General features: G+C 39.8%; 1 protein-coding gene across 3 annotated transcripts in view; it reads left to right on the top strand.

Moving 5' to 3' along the window:
• The window catches only part of LOC123867424, a 96,107-nt gene that overhangs the window by 9,653 nt on the left and 69,400 nt on the right, over window positions 1-17,054 (top strand). For all 3 annotated transcript variants that reach the window (XM_045909435.1, XM_045909432.1, XM_045909430.1), the window contains exon 2: window positions 1,927-1,975. The gene's annotated coding sequence lies outside the window, so the exon portion shown is untranslated. The remainder of the gene's footprint in view (window positions 1-1,926; window positions 1,976-17,054) is intronic.

The following is a 17,054-nucleotide window of genomic DNA, read 5'->3' as shown; positions in this document are numbered from 1 at the left end:
AGAACTCTCAGGCATGTACCTATGCCTGAGGTTTCCTCACGCTGTTTTCCTTCACCGTTAAAGCAACTGGTAGGTACTTAAGTAATTGCTTAAAACGTCCATAACGCCAAAAAAATAGAAGTGCTGGATTATTATAGATCGCCGCATAAAAATGCCTTCCTCTTGAAATAATTATCTCATGTTGGGTTATTCCACTAATTCACGAAATTTTCAAGTTGTCAGACTAGTTAATTAAGATTAGAAGATTGTGAGTTGCGAATTGACTCTAAATGAAATTGATAAGAGGATTATCCTTCGGGACAGGGCTAATATATCTCAGACTTAACCTGAAGTGACGTTATAAATCTTCGCCATTTATCTCTATCAAATACCCTATTTTATCGGCTATTTCATTCACATGGATTGTCTTAATAAAACTTTTAGTCTAGCGAAGGCGGTCTTTGTTCTTGCTTTATGAACCGAAAATTATCTGTGTGCAGGGATTTAAAAGTTAGTATTACGAGCTCAAGCACGAGTAGCTGAGGTTTTATAATTTTGAATCAAATTATAAGCTGTGATAGCCCCTAAGTAGTGGTTAGGACGTCCGCCTCCTAATCGCAGGTAAATAAATGTAATCCCTAACCTAAAATCTAAATCTATCTTCTTATCTTCTATATCTTCTTGTACATTTATATAAAAGGAAAATCTTAATCTAGTAATGACTGATCGGGCTGAAATTTGGCATGCAGATAGCTATTATGACGTAGAAATCCGCTGACAAGGGATTTTTGAAAATTCAACAACTAAGGGGGTTAATTAGTGGGTTGAAATTTTTGTAATCCACTCGGGCAAAGTCGCGGGCATAAGTTGGTATTCAGTAAATCAAGAATTTTATGTAAATAACGATAAAGTGTGACGGTTGACTGAACTGGGTTAACACCTTCGCTGTAAACTTATAAACCGACTGGAAATGAAATAAGATGCAACCAATTTGATGTCAAGGTCGAATCCATATCGCTCGCAAAACTTAAATCTGTGTTTCTTGCAAAATAGCTACACTCGTATTTTATGCATGAACTATTTCTCGTTAAAGGCTACCTAATAAATCAATTTTGTCTACGAGCCAAGGTGATATGATACCGCAGTCAACCGTTATAGTATTATGTACTAGCTGATGCCCGCGACTTCGTTCCCGTTGATATAGGTTTTAAAAATCTCGTGGGAACTCTTTGCTTATCCGGGATAAAAAGTTGCCGAAGTCAATGTCCAAGGCGTAAGCTACCTCTGTACCCATATAAATCGGTTTTGATTTGACCGGATCTGTTTGATTTTTCGGGATAAAAAGTAGTCTATGTCCGTCCCATGGATGTAAGCTAACTCCGTACCCATTAAAATCGGTTCAGCGGTTGAGCAGTAAAAACTTAGCAGACAAACAGACAGACACACTTTCGCATTTATAATATTAGTATAAATTAACACTCCCATACTATAAAAGAGCCAAGATCTTTCTACCTACCTACTCAGTACTCTCTATCTTCATGCACATTGCTCTACAAACAAACTGTATCAGTCACAGGTGCGCAGTGCGCGGGCGCAACGTGCGATATACTTGGTGACACAGTTCGCAGTTTGTTTAACCCAAAAACCATTATTTTGTTTCCGTTTTAGTATCACACACGTCACTTCGTCCACATTTCATTTGTTATTCTATACCTATAGCATTTTTGCTTTATTTAAGTAATATAGAAAATGTTGGAATAGTGCCTAGATTACTGGCTACATTTCCGCGTTAGGCAGCCAGGCTGATCCGTTGCGCAAAAAATAAGCCAGCCGTTCTGTCGCCAGATGAAGCTATTAATCGAGGTGTAAAATATTTTAGCTATAGAATAACATGGCTATTTTTGTCATATTCGCGTTTAGAATAATTTTATGTTTTTCTTTTTTCAGATCTGCTATCCAATCATTGACTTCGGATACCACAATCAAAACACCGAAGGTAAGCTTATGTTTATTGTTAATGCATTAAGTGCTTATCTTTAATACTAGAATAATGATTGTAAACTAACGTATTTGAACCACCCGACCTCTGACTTGGCACTTGCGGCACAATATGACAATACACATTAATTTGTGAATAGTGCATGCCTCCGCAGGCCACACAATACCCCGGTACTAGTGTATTGTGTTTAGGACGCTTCGCAAATCAATCGCTACGCAGCGTGTCGGCAGACCTCGCGCACTACGGGGCCACGACCACGATAAACTATCATTTAAGCCATTACGCATCGCGCCCTTGCCTGCAACGACTGGCCAGTGTGCCTAGTGGGAGATTTTTAACCTATTCGATCGCGTAAAAGTTAACTGCGTTTTGTATGGAATTGAAACAGCGCCATCTAGTGACAAGAAGATGGCGCTGTTTCAATTCCATACAAAACGCAGTTAACTTTTACGCGATCGAATAGGTTAAAAATCTCCCACTAGGCACACAGGTTTACCCGGACGCTACGGCTACAGGCCGTGGTCGCGGCCGCGTAGTGCGCGAGGTCCCTAAAGCCTGCCAAAATTGTCATTTCTAGTCTTAAATAACTTTCTCTATTATTTTTACCCGACTGCGGCCCAAAAGGAGGATTATGTGTTTGAACTGTATGTATGTATCTCCGTTCTTATGTCTGCTCGTAACTGCTTAACGGCTTAACCGGTTTTGATAAATGATGGTTAGAGTCTATTCATAGGGGTATTGCTACTCTAGTAATATCAGCTATAACTCTCTCTCCATGGACAAGTACCTACTGAGAAAGTAATCACGACGCATCTCCCTCGCGATACCCAGCCATGTGTCCAATGCCTCTCAACACTCAAGTGGAGGATCCCATTTCGACAAGAGGTCTTGACAACTCCGCTGCACATGTTCACCAAACGACATTCACCTTCATTACAACAGCCCAAGCATACCCATTGCGACAACGCATTCTCGCGGCTTTTGTAACGCTTTCTCGATGCAAATACAACATTGTCCCTCGTTGTACACAGTATGATATACTCGTAAGTTTTTGTGTCGTACTGATTGTGCTGGGCGTCTGTATGTAGATCACATATTTGTGTCGCATGCTCGCAATTTTGTCCGCGTGGACTACACAAATTTCAAACCCCTATTTTACGCCCCTAGGGGTTGAATTTTCAAAAATCATTTCTTAACGGATGTCTACGTCATAATAGCAATCTCCAAGCCAAACAGTAATGCGTTGATTGATAAATTAGTCAGTCAGTCATCTTTTCCTTTGAGAGCCTTGTGGTTAAGTTGTCAACCTTCTATTCGGAAGGTCGGGGGTTCGATCTTAGCGCTTCAATGCAGCCTAGGTGGGGCGTGCTTGCCTAGGAAATGCTTATTCATTCTTAACTTGAAAATACCTACCTATATTAAAAGTAAAAGGGAACACTGATGCCGGAAGAGCGTTCCATTTTCTAGCAGTATAAGTTCCGAGTAGTCTAAGCCTAGCAGTTCAAATTAGAAACAAAGACACTAATCGCTTCGAGCGTTCTTATAATATCATCTACTCATATGATAGCTGCTAAAAATCTGATAATCAGATGCTTAAAAGAAACAATACGGGGAAAGTAGTTAAATGGACGTCCAGCCTAAGTCCATCAGCTAAGTCTATCTGTTTTTCGAACTATGTCTGCCCATTCCCACTTTCGCTTCGTCACCCGCTGAGTCTAAAATTACAGAACCCAAATACTTCTCTCTCTAGAACTGAAATAAAAATCAAGTTTCATTTAGATTTTGAACTTGACCCAGTGCGTGGTTTCGTCGGTCGTCGGGCAGAGTTTGAAATGATCGCTCTTTAGGCCGACCTTCGGGGTAAACTTTTTGTTTATTGCCTCCTGACTGTTTTTGTTTACTCTTTGTTAACCATTTGTTACCATTACAAGTTCTTTTATTAGCTGTTGTTTGGTTGGCAACAGCACCAATTCATCTGGAAAATATAGACATATATTAGGAATGGTTTCTCTGATTAAAACTTCTTCCCTCAAATCTTTTTTCGGACAGACGTAACATCCAAACGTCACTTCTGCCAATAATGGACGCCAAACAGAACAGCTGTTTTGATGCCACCATCTTAGTAGTCTAGCCTTAACTCTTTCCTTGGCTCCATCACTTGACAGCTGTCGTTCAAACGTCACTTCCGTCCGTCGGAAATGACCGCTATGTATAGGCTAGGTAGAACAGCTGCTTTGAGGTCGCCATCTTTAAAAGCGACTCATTTACAAAATGTAATCCTGCGCGCGTTCAATTTTACGTCAACCGTGTGTAATACCGCACTAATTATATTTTAATTTTTCCTCTAAAAGCGTAAATCTTGTGATTTTGTGTTGTGACTTGTGACAGGAGTCGATACGTCGAAGAGCGTTACGTTAGGAAGAACGTTAGGTTATTAGGTGCTCTAAGGAACTTCCTGTTTGGTACTTCCGGTGCGTAGGTAGGTGACTAAAAATATACCTAATTAGAAGAAGAAAAGAAAGGTGAGGATTGAGGATAGACAGCTATACCTATTAACTCCATACTTTTATTAGCAAACAATGGCGAACAAAACGGAATACATATATTTTTGAAATTTTTGCAATTGCAGAAATCGTCCGCTACTTTTATAACTTGTTTAAAAATGCAACATGATTTGCCTACCTACAGAGTAATTCACTGTGTCTCGCGAGTATAGTAAAATTAAAGCACATCACGCTTCAAAGCCATCGATGTACAAAGCCTTTTTGTTTCGTAACAAAGTTAGGAATGCCCTCATAGACTTCAATTAGGCGCGTTTAGGCGCTCTCAAAAGGCCGAATTAATCGAGTTTCCTTGAACGATGTTTGGCAAAAACGTCTCCGCTACGCCGAATTTTATTTGCAGTGCTGCAATACAATGAAGTTACGGTTCGCGCGGGTGTCGGCGGGGTGTGTGCGGGGTGGCGGGCGCGCGGGGGAGGCGCAGGTCAATGACGTCCCTCCGTCTGGGGCCCGCGCCTCCGTCCCTCGCCTGAACCAGTTCCCGGCCCAGTCGTGTGCTTACCGCCATGTCTATCTAGTTTACATTGCAGAGAGATACTGTACTTACCTACCTACCTGTCAGGCCATGTGCCAAACATTCTTGTACGTCTAAATTCTGAACTGAACCCTGGCGAATAACTCGAATTGGTAATCTCTCAGATAGCGCGTGTACCTACTTACCTACTGATGTATAGGTACGTTGTCGAGGAGATTAGGTATGAACCTGGGTCCTAGAAACTCCAAGACTAAGCTAGGTTATCAGCTATTTGATAGGATCATCATGAACAACCCATCGCCAGCCCACTACTGAGCACGGGTCTCCTCAGATGAGAAGGGTTTAAGCTCTAGTCCACCACGCTGGCCCAGTGTGGGTTGGCAGACTTCACACGCTTTTGAGAATATAATGGAGAATCTCATGGCATGCAGGTTTCCTCGCAATGTTTTCCTTCACCGTTTAAGCAAGTGATATTTAACGTGAAATCAAAGGCCGTTTACTTTTAACCAGGCTATCACCACTGTCTTTGATAGGATATCTCTGCTAAATAAGCGTGAGACTCTGTGATGCATGTTACGGTGTTGTTACTATGTGCCTACTTATTGGGTCAGTTCAGTTAGGTCGTTGTCAAGCGCATACTCGACAAAAATGTGGTGCGCACAGAACTCCCACGGAGAACTGATATCACTTTAATCGCTATTCAAATACCGGTTTAAAGGATTGGACAAGCGCAAAGCGTGACGGCAGCGACTCCTAAACAGTGCGTCTATAACTTGTAAGTTATAAGAAACTAGAGTCTAGACGATGCCTGCAACTTCATCCGTATCGATTTAGTTTAAAAAATCCGATGTGAATTCTTTGATTTTGTCACCTGCTAAATGTTTTTAAATACGTATGTATATCCATCCAAAAGTCAAGGCACGTTGCTATGCTGCAGCGTGATTGAAGGATAAACCACATTCGCATATATGTATAATATTAGTATTGTTTGTAGGCGTTCACGCTGGTCACATCACGGTCTTGGGGTGGATCCATAGACGATTCTGGTTTATATCTCGTTGAGCAGGAGTCAAGACTTATGCGTCTTATTCTTACTTCCGTCGGTGGGAGCCTCAAATCTTCATGAAGTAAGGATTACCTAAGGCGAAGTACGGTGCTTTTAGGACGACGTTCCCCGGGGTCATTGAGCTCTAGAGTCCTCAAGTAGAGCCTCACGCTCGTACCCCCTTACTCGGTGATGCTGCAACGGTCATTTTGGCTAGCAGTATACAAAATTCACTACAATATATATGTTGTTTCTTTCACGCTCCGCTGACGCCGTGTCGCAGAGTGGTCTGTGATCACATCTGCAGGAGCTAACGCGTCGTGTTGTGAGTAGTCACGTATTCAGTGCGACATCAGACTTCCTGCCGTGCTGTGCGTCACGCGTTGCATCTTACCAGGGCTTAAGATGATATCAGGAGGTTATGGTGGTGTCAAAAACTCGTCGCTCGTGCCTCGTGGGCCGGCTCGCCGTGGCGCAACAGTCGCTTTCGCAAACCGTTTCATAATACGATCGGGCGGAGAGCATTCGAAAGTTTCTTCACGTATTTTTTGTCCTCACAGTCACAGTCATAGAGCGCGGCTTGCACGGCATTATTTTTTAAGCCGCTTGCGTATAATTTCTTAAAAATGTCGATCACGAAGTCTAGTTTAACGTTAATTCTTGATCCAGTGCGATATCGGTATTGGATACCGACATTGAATACGATAAGAGACGTCGCGTCGACCAAGCGATTTAACTTTTAGGTAGATACAGTAGCTGGGCTAACAGTAAAAGTATTGATTCTGTCAAATACAACAAATGTGAAAAATGGCAAATCATATTACGTGTTTATTGATAGTTAGTATGAAAGAAAACTTGACTAGTTTAGCCAAGTGAAGCCAAGGTGATCGCATATAGGCGATAGCCGGAAATGACGCATTTTTCGCACCGATGTAATACTGATGACGTCGACAGAACAAAGAATCAGCTCTAAAATGACGTCAGAAGTCAGCAGTGTCCAAGCAGACTCGAAGCTGACGTGATCTCTCTACTGACGCGGCCTTTCGCATTTTCGAAAATCGCATAGCATAGGGACTTGTTCTCGGAGACGCGTCTGAATTTTGCAATATGAATTACCATTTTACCAAGCAAAGAGTAGGTATGCACGATTTTATTTGCGAGTTATTTTTATGAAGCTGAAAGCTTATACTAAGCTACTAAAATATTTAAGAGTCAAATCGTGGATCCGGACCGGAAATACCGAGTAAAACTCTATCCTCATAGCGCCATCAAGCAATACACCTAAGAGAGACGTTATTTGGTCTATAAAGAATTACTTACTCTATCCTTGAACTACTAATCTAATACCTATTTATCTACAAATTTTAAGTTTGAAGGAAGAAATGTGAAGTTTATTAATTTTTCTTTGTGCACCATCCTGCGCTTGTTTTACCAAAGCTTGCTTGTAAGAGATTGCTTTATCAATAAAAGCAACCTTTGCACCCTCATGTATAGTTTTTTCTGTGTTTTTGTATATATATGTTTGTGTGTGCAATAAACAATTCTAAATAAATAAAAAAATCTAAAATAATTTTTCCTCGAAACAAAATGCAATTTCACGCAATTTATACGATAAGTCAAAACACTCTGACAAAATGTAATCCGTGGCTATGATAAGTAACACGGAAAACAAAAAAGCATATCAAAGATTTGCACACACGTACCTTTTTCCCGCGTCGGAAAATCTCATGAAGATTTCTCAACTTCTTCAATTCTTCAAAAATCTCACATACTCGTAGGTAGGTTACTTGATTGATCTCTACTCCCACCCAGACAACTGTAAAAGTAGAGCTGGATCCAAAATGTATTTTTGACCTAGTGGTCTGTTACTTTGATACCTAGTTGTTATATTGGTTACTGGCTTATAGTTTCTCCCTTCTGGAGGGATGTTGCTTATAGTCCTGAAGGGCGTTGGCACTTGACGCCGCGCTGTACAGGTGCGATGGTCGCTATGAATATTTTATAATCCTAAATACATATGGAAGCTCTTAAACACAACGATTTGCATTTTAAAAATATGCATTGCATAATAATTCTGCTGTAGAAAGCGAGATCTTTTTAAATATAATCACTTGTTGCCTACTACCCATATAATAAATAAATAAATGTATTTGTGTTGGTTTATTGGTTTGTCCTTTAATCAAGTCTCAACTGAGCAACGGATCAACCTGAGTTTTTGCATGGGTATACTTAGTTAAAAACCTGTAGAGTAACGTACATTTTATCCCGGAAAATCAAAAGTCCCCACGGGATTTTTAAAAACACATCCACGCGGACGAAGCCCCTGACCTTTAGCTAGAGGATTTTTTTTATCTAATATTTAAACTTTTTACCTAATATTTAGCTAAAACAATTACCTACGTTGCTTACTAAATCAATTTTCTGTTCTCGCTTACCATCTATGTCACACTTTAAATATGAGTAAGCAAACGGGTTTTGCTTCACTTTCGATTAATTTAATTGTCGGAAGAATTTTGTGTAAGCACTTAGATTGAATTACATAATAATAATTGTCTTAGCAAACGATAAAACTGAAGTATGAAACTTCTCTCAAGTTACGCAAGTATAAGTTTTCAGATTGCTCATCTTTATTTTGATGTTCATCTCTTTTATGATATTGATAGGTACCTATTTTTCAAATTCAAATTCAAAATATTTTTATTCAATTAGACTTTTACAAGTTCTTTTGAATCGTCAAAAGCATCTACCACTGGTTCGGAATGCGTTCGGAATTTGATAACATAGGTACCTACTGGTGCGCCCAGTTTTGCACGAGTCGCTATAAAATATAAAACAAAAAGTTGTTACTTGCAATAAGAAGTATTTACTTGTAATAGACCGTACCCTACCTATAGAAAACTATTTTAATTAGGAAGGCATGGTTTCTCTGACAGTTTTTGAAAAAACTAAAAAATATTGAACACCGGAGTTTATAGCAACGCAACGATTGCTACTATTGCATGGCTACCGGACCCTACCTTATATCTGATTTTTGACACTTACTACCTACTTGACCTAGTTGTTGTGAAATTAACGCTTTCAAACGGACGCTTTTAGAGACATGGCAAAACAAAATTGATCACACATTCATTATGGTCAACCCATCGCTAGCCCAGTACTTAGCACAGGTCTACTCTGAATAGGGCTTAGGGACTTGAGACCATAGTTAGCCACGCTGGCCTAGTGCGGAGTGGCAGATTTCACACACCCTTGCAAACATTATAGAGGACTCTCAGGCATGCAGGTTTCCTAACGACGCGGTTTTCCTTCACCTTCTGGTGTAAGTAATAATATTTAATTGCTTAAAACGCACATAACTCCGAAAAGTTAGAGCCCGAGGTCGAACACTCGACCTCCCGAATAGGCGGCTTTTTATTAGACACATTTTAGGGTTCCCTACCTCAAAAGGATAAACGGAAACCTTATAGGATCATTATTTGTCTGTCTGTCCGTCTGTCGTGTCTGTCAAGAAAACCTATAGGGTACTTTCCATTGACTATACCTATATCAATCATTGATTGCAGTTAGATAGATCATATAGCACAAGTAAAGGAAAATATCCGAATACTGAATTTGTGGTTACATCACAAGAAATAAAAATGTTTCAATTTTCAAAGTAAGATGACTATAGGTATACCAAGTGGCGTATCATATGAAAGGGCTTAACCTGTACATTCTAAAACAGATTTGTATTTATTACTATGCATAATAGTTTTTGATTTTTCGTGCAAATTGTCGAAAAAAATATCCGAGTTCGGAACCCTCGGTGCGAGAGTCTGACACACACTTGGCCGGTTTTTTAGCACGATGTAAGTGTAACGCGAATGGCCCTATTCGCGAACGAGAAAGCGAATTCCTCGCTATGCCCAATGACTCCAGTGATCTCGATCGTTAATTGATGCGGATGCCGAGATATCGCTCACAAAGTTCAAGGTTCGACCTCGCGCCGCTCTTGTTGTTTACTCCTATATATTATACAATGGCGACCTATTAAAGCGGCGAATAGACGTGCTTCGGACGAATATGAGACCAATAATTTACACCTGCTTTCTGTTTTGTATTTGAAGCTACTGTTTTTGATGGAGGAAGACATGTACGTGGGTCATTCGTCAATTTGAGATAGGGCATCTTGCCAGTAAGTTGATAGTTGATAATCTTACTTATATTATAAATGTAAAAGTTTGTATGTATGTATTTGTATGTATGGATTGATGGATGTATGGACGTTTGTTTTACGCAAAAACTACTTTACGGATTTGGCTGAAATTTGGAATGGAGATAGGTTATACCCAGGATTAACACATAGGCTACTTTTTATCCCGGAAAATTAATGAGTTCACGGGATTCTTAAAAACCTATATCCACAGGAACGAAGTCGCGGCCATCAGCTAGTACCTATTACATTTATCAATTACTAGCTGACGCCCGCCGACTTCGTCCGCGTGGATTTAGGTTTTCGAAATCCCGTAGGAACTCTTTGGTTTTCCGGGATAAAAAGTAGCTTATGTGCTAATTCAGGATATTATCTATCTCCATTCCGAATTTCAGCCAAATCCGTCCAGTAGTTTTTGCGTGAAGGAGTAACAACACACACACACACACACACACACACACACACACACACACACACACACACACACACACACACACACACACACACACACATACACACACACACACACACACACACACACACACACACACACACACACACACACACACATACATACAAACTTTCGGCTTTATAATATTAGTGTGATGTTATAGATCAACTGTCCCGGACTCCGCACAAAAAGACGTGAGCACCGCTTTTGTACATTGTGCACATTATAATAATAAATAATTGGTCATGCCACACTCAGCATGGAATGCAATAAAGAAATGCCATACATACAAATACAAAACATAGAAATATACATGCTAAAAGAACTTTCAATGTAAATAAGTAGGTACTCATTTAAAAGAATCATTTCTACCTTTTTCCATCACAACTATTATAATTACATAATGTAGTAAATTAACAACCGATCAAGTGCGAGTCGGACTCCCACACGAAGGGTTCCGTAACATCGTACAAGATATACCTAAAATAGTAGAACAGTGCAAGTTACGCCCTGCGCGATTTAATAAATAAATTTTTTGTTAACATTATTAACTATTTTTTTTTTGTGATGTAACCACCACAAATTCACGGTTCCGGATTTTTCCTTTACTTGTGCCGTAAGACCTACCTACCTGCCCATCGCGAAGTACCCTAGATAAAGATAAACCCGACAGACAGACGGACAGACAGACAGCAAAGTAATCCTATGAGGGTTCCTTTTTTCCTTTTGAGGTACGGAACCCTAAGAAGACTTCATGAGGTTATAGACTAGGAAGTGAAAACTTGGTTTAATAGTAATTAATAACCGGCTTCAAGGCGGTCGGGTCTACACTTGGCGATCGCGTAAAAACCACCAAGTCACGGTAAAGAAGCACAGCGTTTATGAACCCGGAAGGATAACTCGTTTCCAAGGCGTCCCTCTAACGGGCGATAGCGGTAACCTGTGTAGTTTCCACTGGCTGCACTAATGACGTAGGTATGTGCTGTGAACACCGCCAACACCGCTTTACAATAATAGCGTGTCTTCTAAGTAGTCAAGAACTGAGGTCCATGCCCTTGCAACACAGTAGGCCTATTCCGTACCCGAAGTGGCTGTTTTCAGTGTTATTTCGTAGTACAACCACAAAATAAGAAGATAAGAAGGTACAGCTCTTAGATTATGTAGGTTTGTACTCTTTGGGAAATGTCCAACAAATGAATGTTTTTATAATTAGAGTTCCATACCAGAGTGAAACTTTATGGTGCAACTTCACCCGTCTGACCTCCGTCCATCAGCTTATTTCAGTAGTCTGTCCGTCTGTCCATCTGTCCGTCGTGTCTGTCTAGTAAAACTATAAGGTACTTCCCGTTGACCTAGAATCATGTTTGGTAGGAAGGCAGGTCTTATAGCACAAGTAAAGCAAAAATTCGAAAACCGTGAATTTGTTTTTATTACAATAGAAAATGTATTCCCGGAAAAATTAATTAACTAAGGACTCATTTTTAAATCGTCAAATAACTTTTATCTGAGGGATTTTGAGGTGTTGACTATTCAAAATAGGACTGAGACAAAAGTTATTTAATGATTGAAAAATCGGCCCTTAACCACAATATTATGTACCTACTTACCTATATTATCACTAACTAGCAATGTTCTACATAAAAGTGTTTACCCATCTTGTAAGATGGCACGGAACCCTTCGTGAGCTAATCCGATTCGTACTTGACCGTCTTTTTTATAAGGGTCTTAGCATTTATTTTTTAATTTATTAACTTACGTACCTACTTATATTTTTAAAATACTTTTAACACCTTGCTCTACAAGAGGGTAATTAAACACATTGCATTCACAGGATATAAAGTTTTTTATACTGAAACATTGTAACTTGCCATGTGAGGCGCTATAAATAGGATATTCTTATTGGAAATCTATACAATGTTGATTCGCCTCGTGTTTTTTCTGGAAACTTGTTCACCACGTTCCTGGCATATTATACCTAAATCAAGCCTTGTATGAACTTTGCGAAGCATATAAGATTTAATTTTAATCAAAAATTATATAAGTACCTATTTCACCAGGCGCAAGTAGGTATTTACCCACTTAAAGGTTTTTTAGGATTCTGTACTGTCTGTCTGTCCGTCTGTCATGTCTATCAAGGTTTATAGGGTACTTCCCGTTGACCTATAATCATGAAAGGCAGGTAGGTAGGCCTTATAGCACAAGTAAAGGAAAAAATCCAAAAACCGTGAATTTGTGGTTAGATCACAAAAAAAATTAAAATGTGTTTCAATTTTCAAAGTAAGATAACACCAAGTTGGGTATCATATGAAAGGGCTTTATTCTTACAAAACAGATTTTATTTATTTTTATGCATACCTAATAGTTTTTGATTTATCGTGCAAAATGTCGGAAAAAATACCCGAGTATACGGATTACGTAACCGTCGGTGCGCGAGTCTGACTCGCACTTGGCCGAGTTGTCTGCAATCTCACTTGACAGTAAGTGATGAGTGATGATGACTAATGTTGGCCGCAAAGAAACCGATAAGGACTTAGAATAGATAAGGGTACAAATACTGCCATATCTACATTCTACCCATCCAATTTCAGGATAGCCTCTCCATCTTTTAGACTTCTTCGAGAGAAGTGCGACAATAACATTACGTAGGCAGGTATTATGATACGTATTAGGTACTTACTTTGCCGTATTGTCTGATTTTTTCTTGCAATAATCGCCGACGAAATAATGATAACAAAAATAAAACCCACATAGCGCACTGTAGGATTGTGTACGTAGCTTTTCATACCCACGGAGCCCCTCAAGCATACGCGGATATGATCGGGGGGTCAACGGTTCTCCTTGGTGGGGTGTTCACCTCGGTCGACCTTAACGATACGGCCATACGAAAATAAAACCACTTGCTCCGAACATCGATACCATTCGACGATTTCAATACAGATAAAGGTCCTTGTCGATCCTTTAAAAGTTGACAGTTTAAATTATTTTTTTTTATGTCCGTAAGTCTAGGAAAAGGTGATTGAACTTTTCGAATTTAAAAGGTTTCCTTTCCAACCTAGATAGGTATAAAGGTGCATATCTAATAACATTACTAGAGCTAGTTTTTAGGGTTACTCAACCGAGTGCCAACGGGACTCTATCACTAAAACTTCGCTGTCCGACCATCTCTATCTGTCTGTCAGTGGGTTGTATCTCAATAACCGTAATAGGTAAACAGTTGAAATTTTTTGTGTAAGTACATATACTTCTATTACGCAATAACAACAAATAATGAAAAACCGGCCAAGTGCGAGTCGGACTCGAATACGAAGGGTTCCGTACTATCGTACAAGTTATTTTAACATTTTCATGTGCAACACTGCAAGTTAATAACAACAGCGCCCTCTATAATTAGGTATGTGATTTAGTAAATTAATTTTTTCGTGAACACATTTTATTTTATTTTTTGTGATGTAATCACAAATTCACTATTTTCGGATTTATTCCTTTGCTTATGTTATAAGACTTACCTACCCCAAAATTTCATGATTCTAGGTTAACTGGAAATACCCTATAGGTTTTCTTGGCACGACAGACGGACAGACCGACAAACAACGAAGTGATCTTATAAGGGTTCAGTTTTTCCTTTTGAGGTACGGAACCCTAAAAACCAAGATGGCGAATTTCAAAATGGCCGCTATGCAATTTAAAAAAAAAACTTAAAAAGTACGTAGTGTTATATCTTGTACTATGGTACCTATGGAACCCTTTGTGTGCGAGTCCGACTTGGACTTGACCGGTACGATGCACCCGCGTATTGGCGTGAACACGTTCAATACAAACTTGTTCACTACATCGTCGTCAGATCGGTAACATTGTAAATCAACATCGAACATTCCAGAGACACCTGCGAATCAAGATCAATTCGATGCCTTAGCTAAGAGCAAGTTCGGCTGAGCTCTGTTTTATTTATTTATTTATTTTCATGTACCAAAATTGTAGTTACAAAGTTATGATAAATTAAGCTATGTACAAAGGAAATGCTTATCTCTAAACAGAGATTTCTTCCAGCTTCCCCGTGCAGGTTGTGAGCAGGTTTTAGTACAATGCGCAGCCATATGCCTCGTGCTCAGCTCGGAATACATACTTATTCGCACTATACGGGAAGCTGGAAGAGGTACGTATTAAATCACGGACGCACCCGCGCATTGGCGTGAACACGTTCAATACAAACTTGCCCATCATTGTCATATCGATAACATTGTAAATCAACATCGAACATTCCAGAGACACTTACGAACCAAGATCACTTCGATGCCTTAAATGTCTACAAGCACGACCTTCTGTTCGATCAGAACCTTCGTTTTCAAGAAATACCAGTTTTTGCGAAAACACGCCTTAAGGCTTGCACACACATTAAACGCGACGGCTGCGACGCGTGGCCTTTACCGCACGGCTAGAGGTCTAAAAACGCGGAACTATTATAAAGACAATATGTGCATGTCGCGCTCTGTTACTCTCGGTACACGTATAAAATCTCTATCACTTCATCAACCTATCACTGGTTTAGAATGAGAATGGTTCTTGCAATGATAATCTACCACCCTGGCCAAGTCCAAGTCAGACTTCTCACTCTATGAGAATATTCTGGAGAACTCTCAGGCATGTAGGTTTTCTCAGGATGTTTTCTTTCACCATTAAAACAAGTCATATTTGCCTAAACGCAAAATTAGAGACCGTGCATGGCCGGGATCGAACCTCGGCCCTCGTATTGGAGATCGACATCTCAACCATTACGCCATCGCCGCTTTTTATCCACTATCAGCGCTTTTTTTCTCATCATTATTACCTTACTTGCCTAATCCCATGCTATACGTACCTACTTTATCTATGGACAGGTTGTAAAATAGAAACGCATCACTGGGGTTATTAGCAAGTCAACGCATTCGCAACTTGTTCCATTCGCATCTCGTCCAATTCGCACCTCGTCCCAATCGGAGCTCGTCCCATTCGCATCTCACCCCATTCGCAACTTGTCCCATTGATCCCATTCGTACCTCGTCTCATTTACATCGTCGCGTCACGCGTGTTGTGTGTCCAAGTCTTTATATCGACCGCAGCGCGAAAAGGTCGAGGAACATGAGAACATCGGAATACTTATATTAACGAACTGTAATCAAGTCAGATAATTTAGTATCGGTGAACGTACGATAACGATTCCGCGATAATTTGCGAGGTACAATAGATATACCTACAAAATATATTTTGTTGAATTAGATGACGCCCGCGACTTCATCCGCGAAAACTTGAGTTGATTTTCCGAGATTAAAAGTAGCCTATAATTTTCCTATATCTGTCTCCGGGATGCAAGCTATCTCGTTACGTTACTATGTAGGTTAGGTAAGTTACGTACTAAGAGAATTTTCCTCGTTCGGTCTACCTATTTAACACTTCTTAATAAATCTTATAAATATAGATTGTTAGGCTATAGTAAGTCGACTGTCGACTATCGACGTAAGCCCGACTAATTTAAAACCCATCCCCTATGGCCTATGAAAAAGGAGCCCGGTTGGGTTCGAATTTCGAAACTAGTTATTAGTCGGGCTTACGTTGACTAAATACGTCAGTATAGCCGTAACAATCTATACTTATAATGGAAATTACACACTATAGTTTAAAGTTAAAACCTTAAAATCTTATAAACATAAGTAAGTGTAAAAGAAAAGTAGAAACTGATGGACTGACACAGACACTCTAACATGGGCACACGATACATTGGTTGGTCTATAAACTTGAGATTTTGCATATTTTTAGGTTTTCTCTCTATGTATATCATATCTGGGACCCAGGTAGGTACTCACGTAGAGCCTACTATTAAGTATTTTCAGAAATTTTTACGAACTACGTTATACCTAGGTATACAGTATAGCGTAACTACTTAATAAGTAGATAGTCAGGAACCTACGCCATCTAAAATAATACGCCATCTCAAAATATTATGTTTCAACGTCTTAATTGCTCTATTAGCAAGTGGAAAATGAGGAAACGTAGAAGAGCATTTGAATATTGAAGTGAATCGAAGCGTTGTCGTGCGCGCAACCTTGCGGCGAGCGGCGCAGGTCAGATTTTTCGAAGGTCGATGACTCGTTTGTAATCGCTACGAGTTATTATTATTTGTTAGCGCACGACGACGAATAGAATTCGAGACTTCGATGTTCGAACCGCTCGGGTTGCGCCACGCTGCGTTAGCCTTTGTCAGTCAATAATTCGTTATTTACAGGCTTGCAAAATATTATTTATTTATCCGACTGCACCCGTAAGAGGGTAGGTAGCTACTGTTTTTCGGGTGTATGGCATGATCATAAACTTGCTAAAT

Source organism: Maniola jurtina, chromosome 8 (assembly GCF_905333055.1).
Source record: "Maniola jurtina chromosome 8, ilManJurt1.1, whole genome shotgun sequence".
In the NCBI taxonomy this organism is placed as follows: domain Eukaryota; kingdom Metazoa; phylum Arthropoda; class Insecta; order Lepidoptera; family Nymphalidae; genus Maniola; species Maniola jurtina.
Note: the sequence above shows the minus strand (reverse complement) of the source record. Positions and strands in the feature narration are given on the sequence as shown.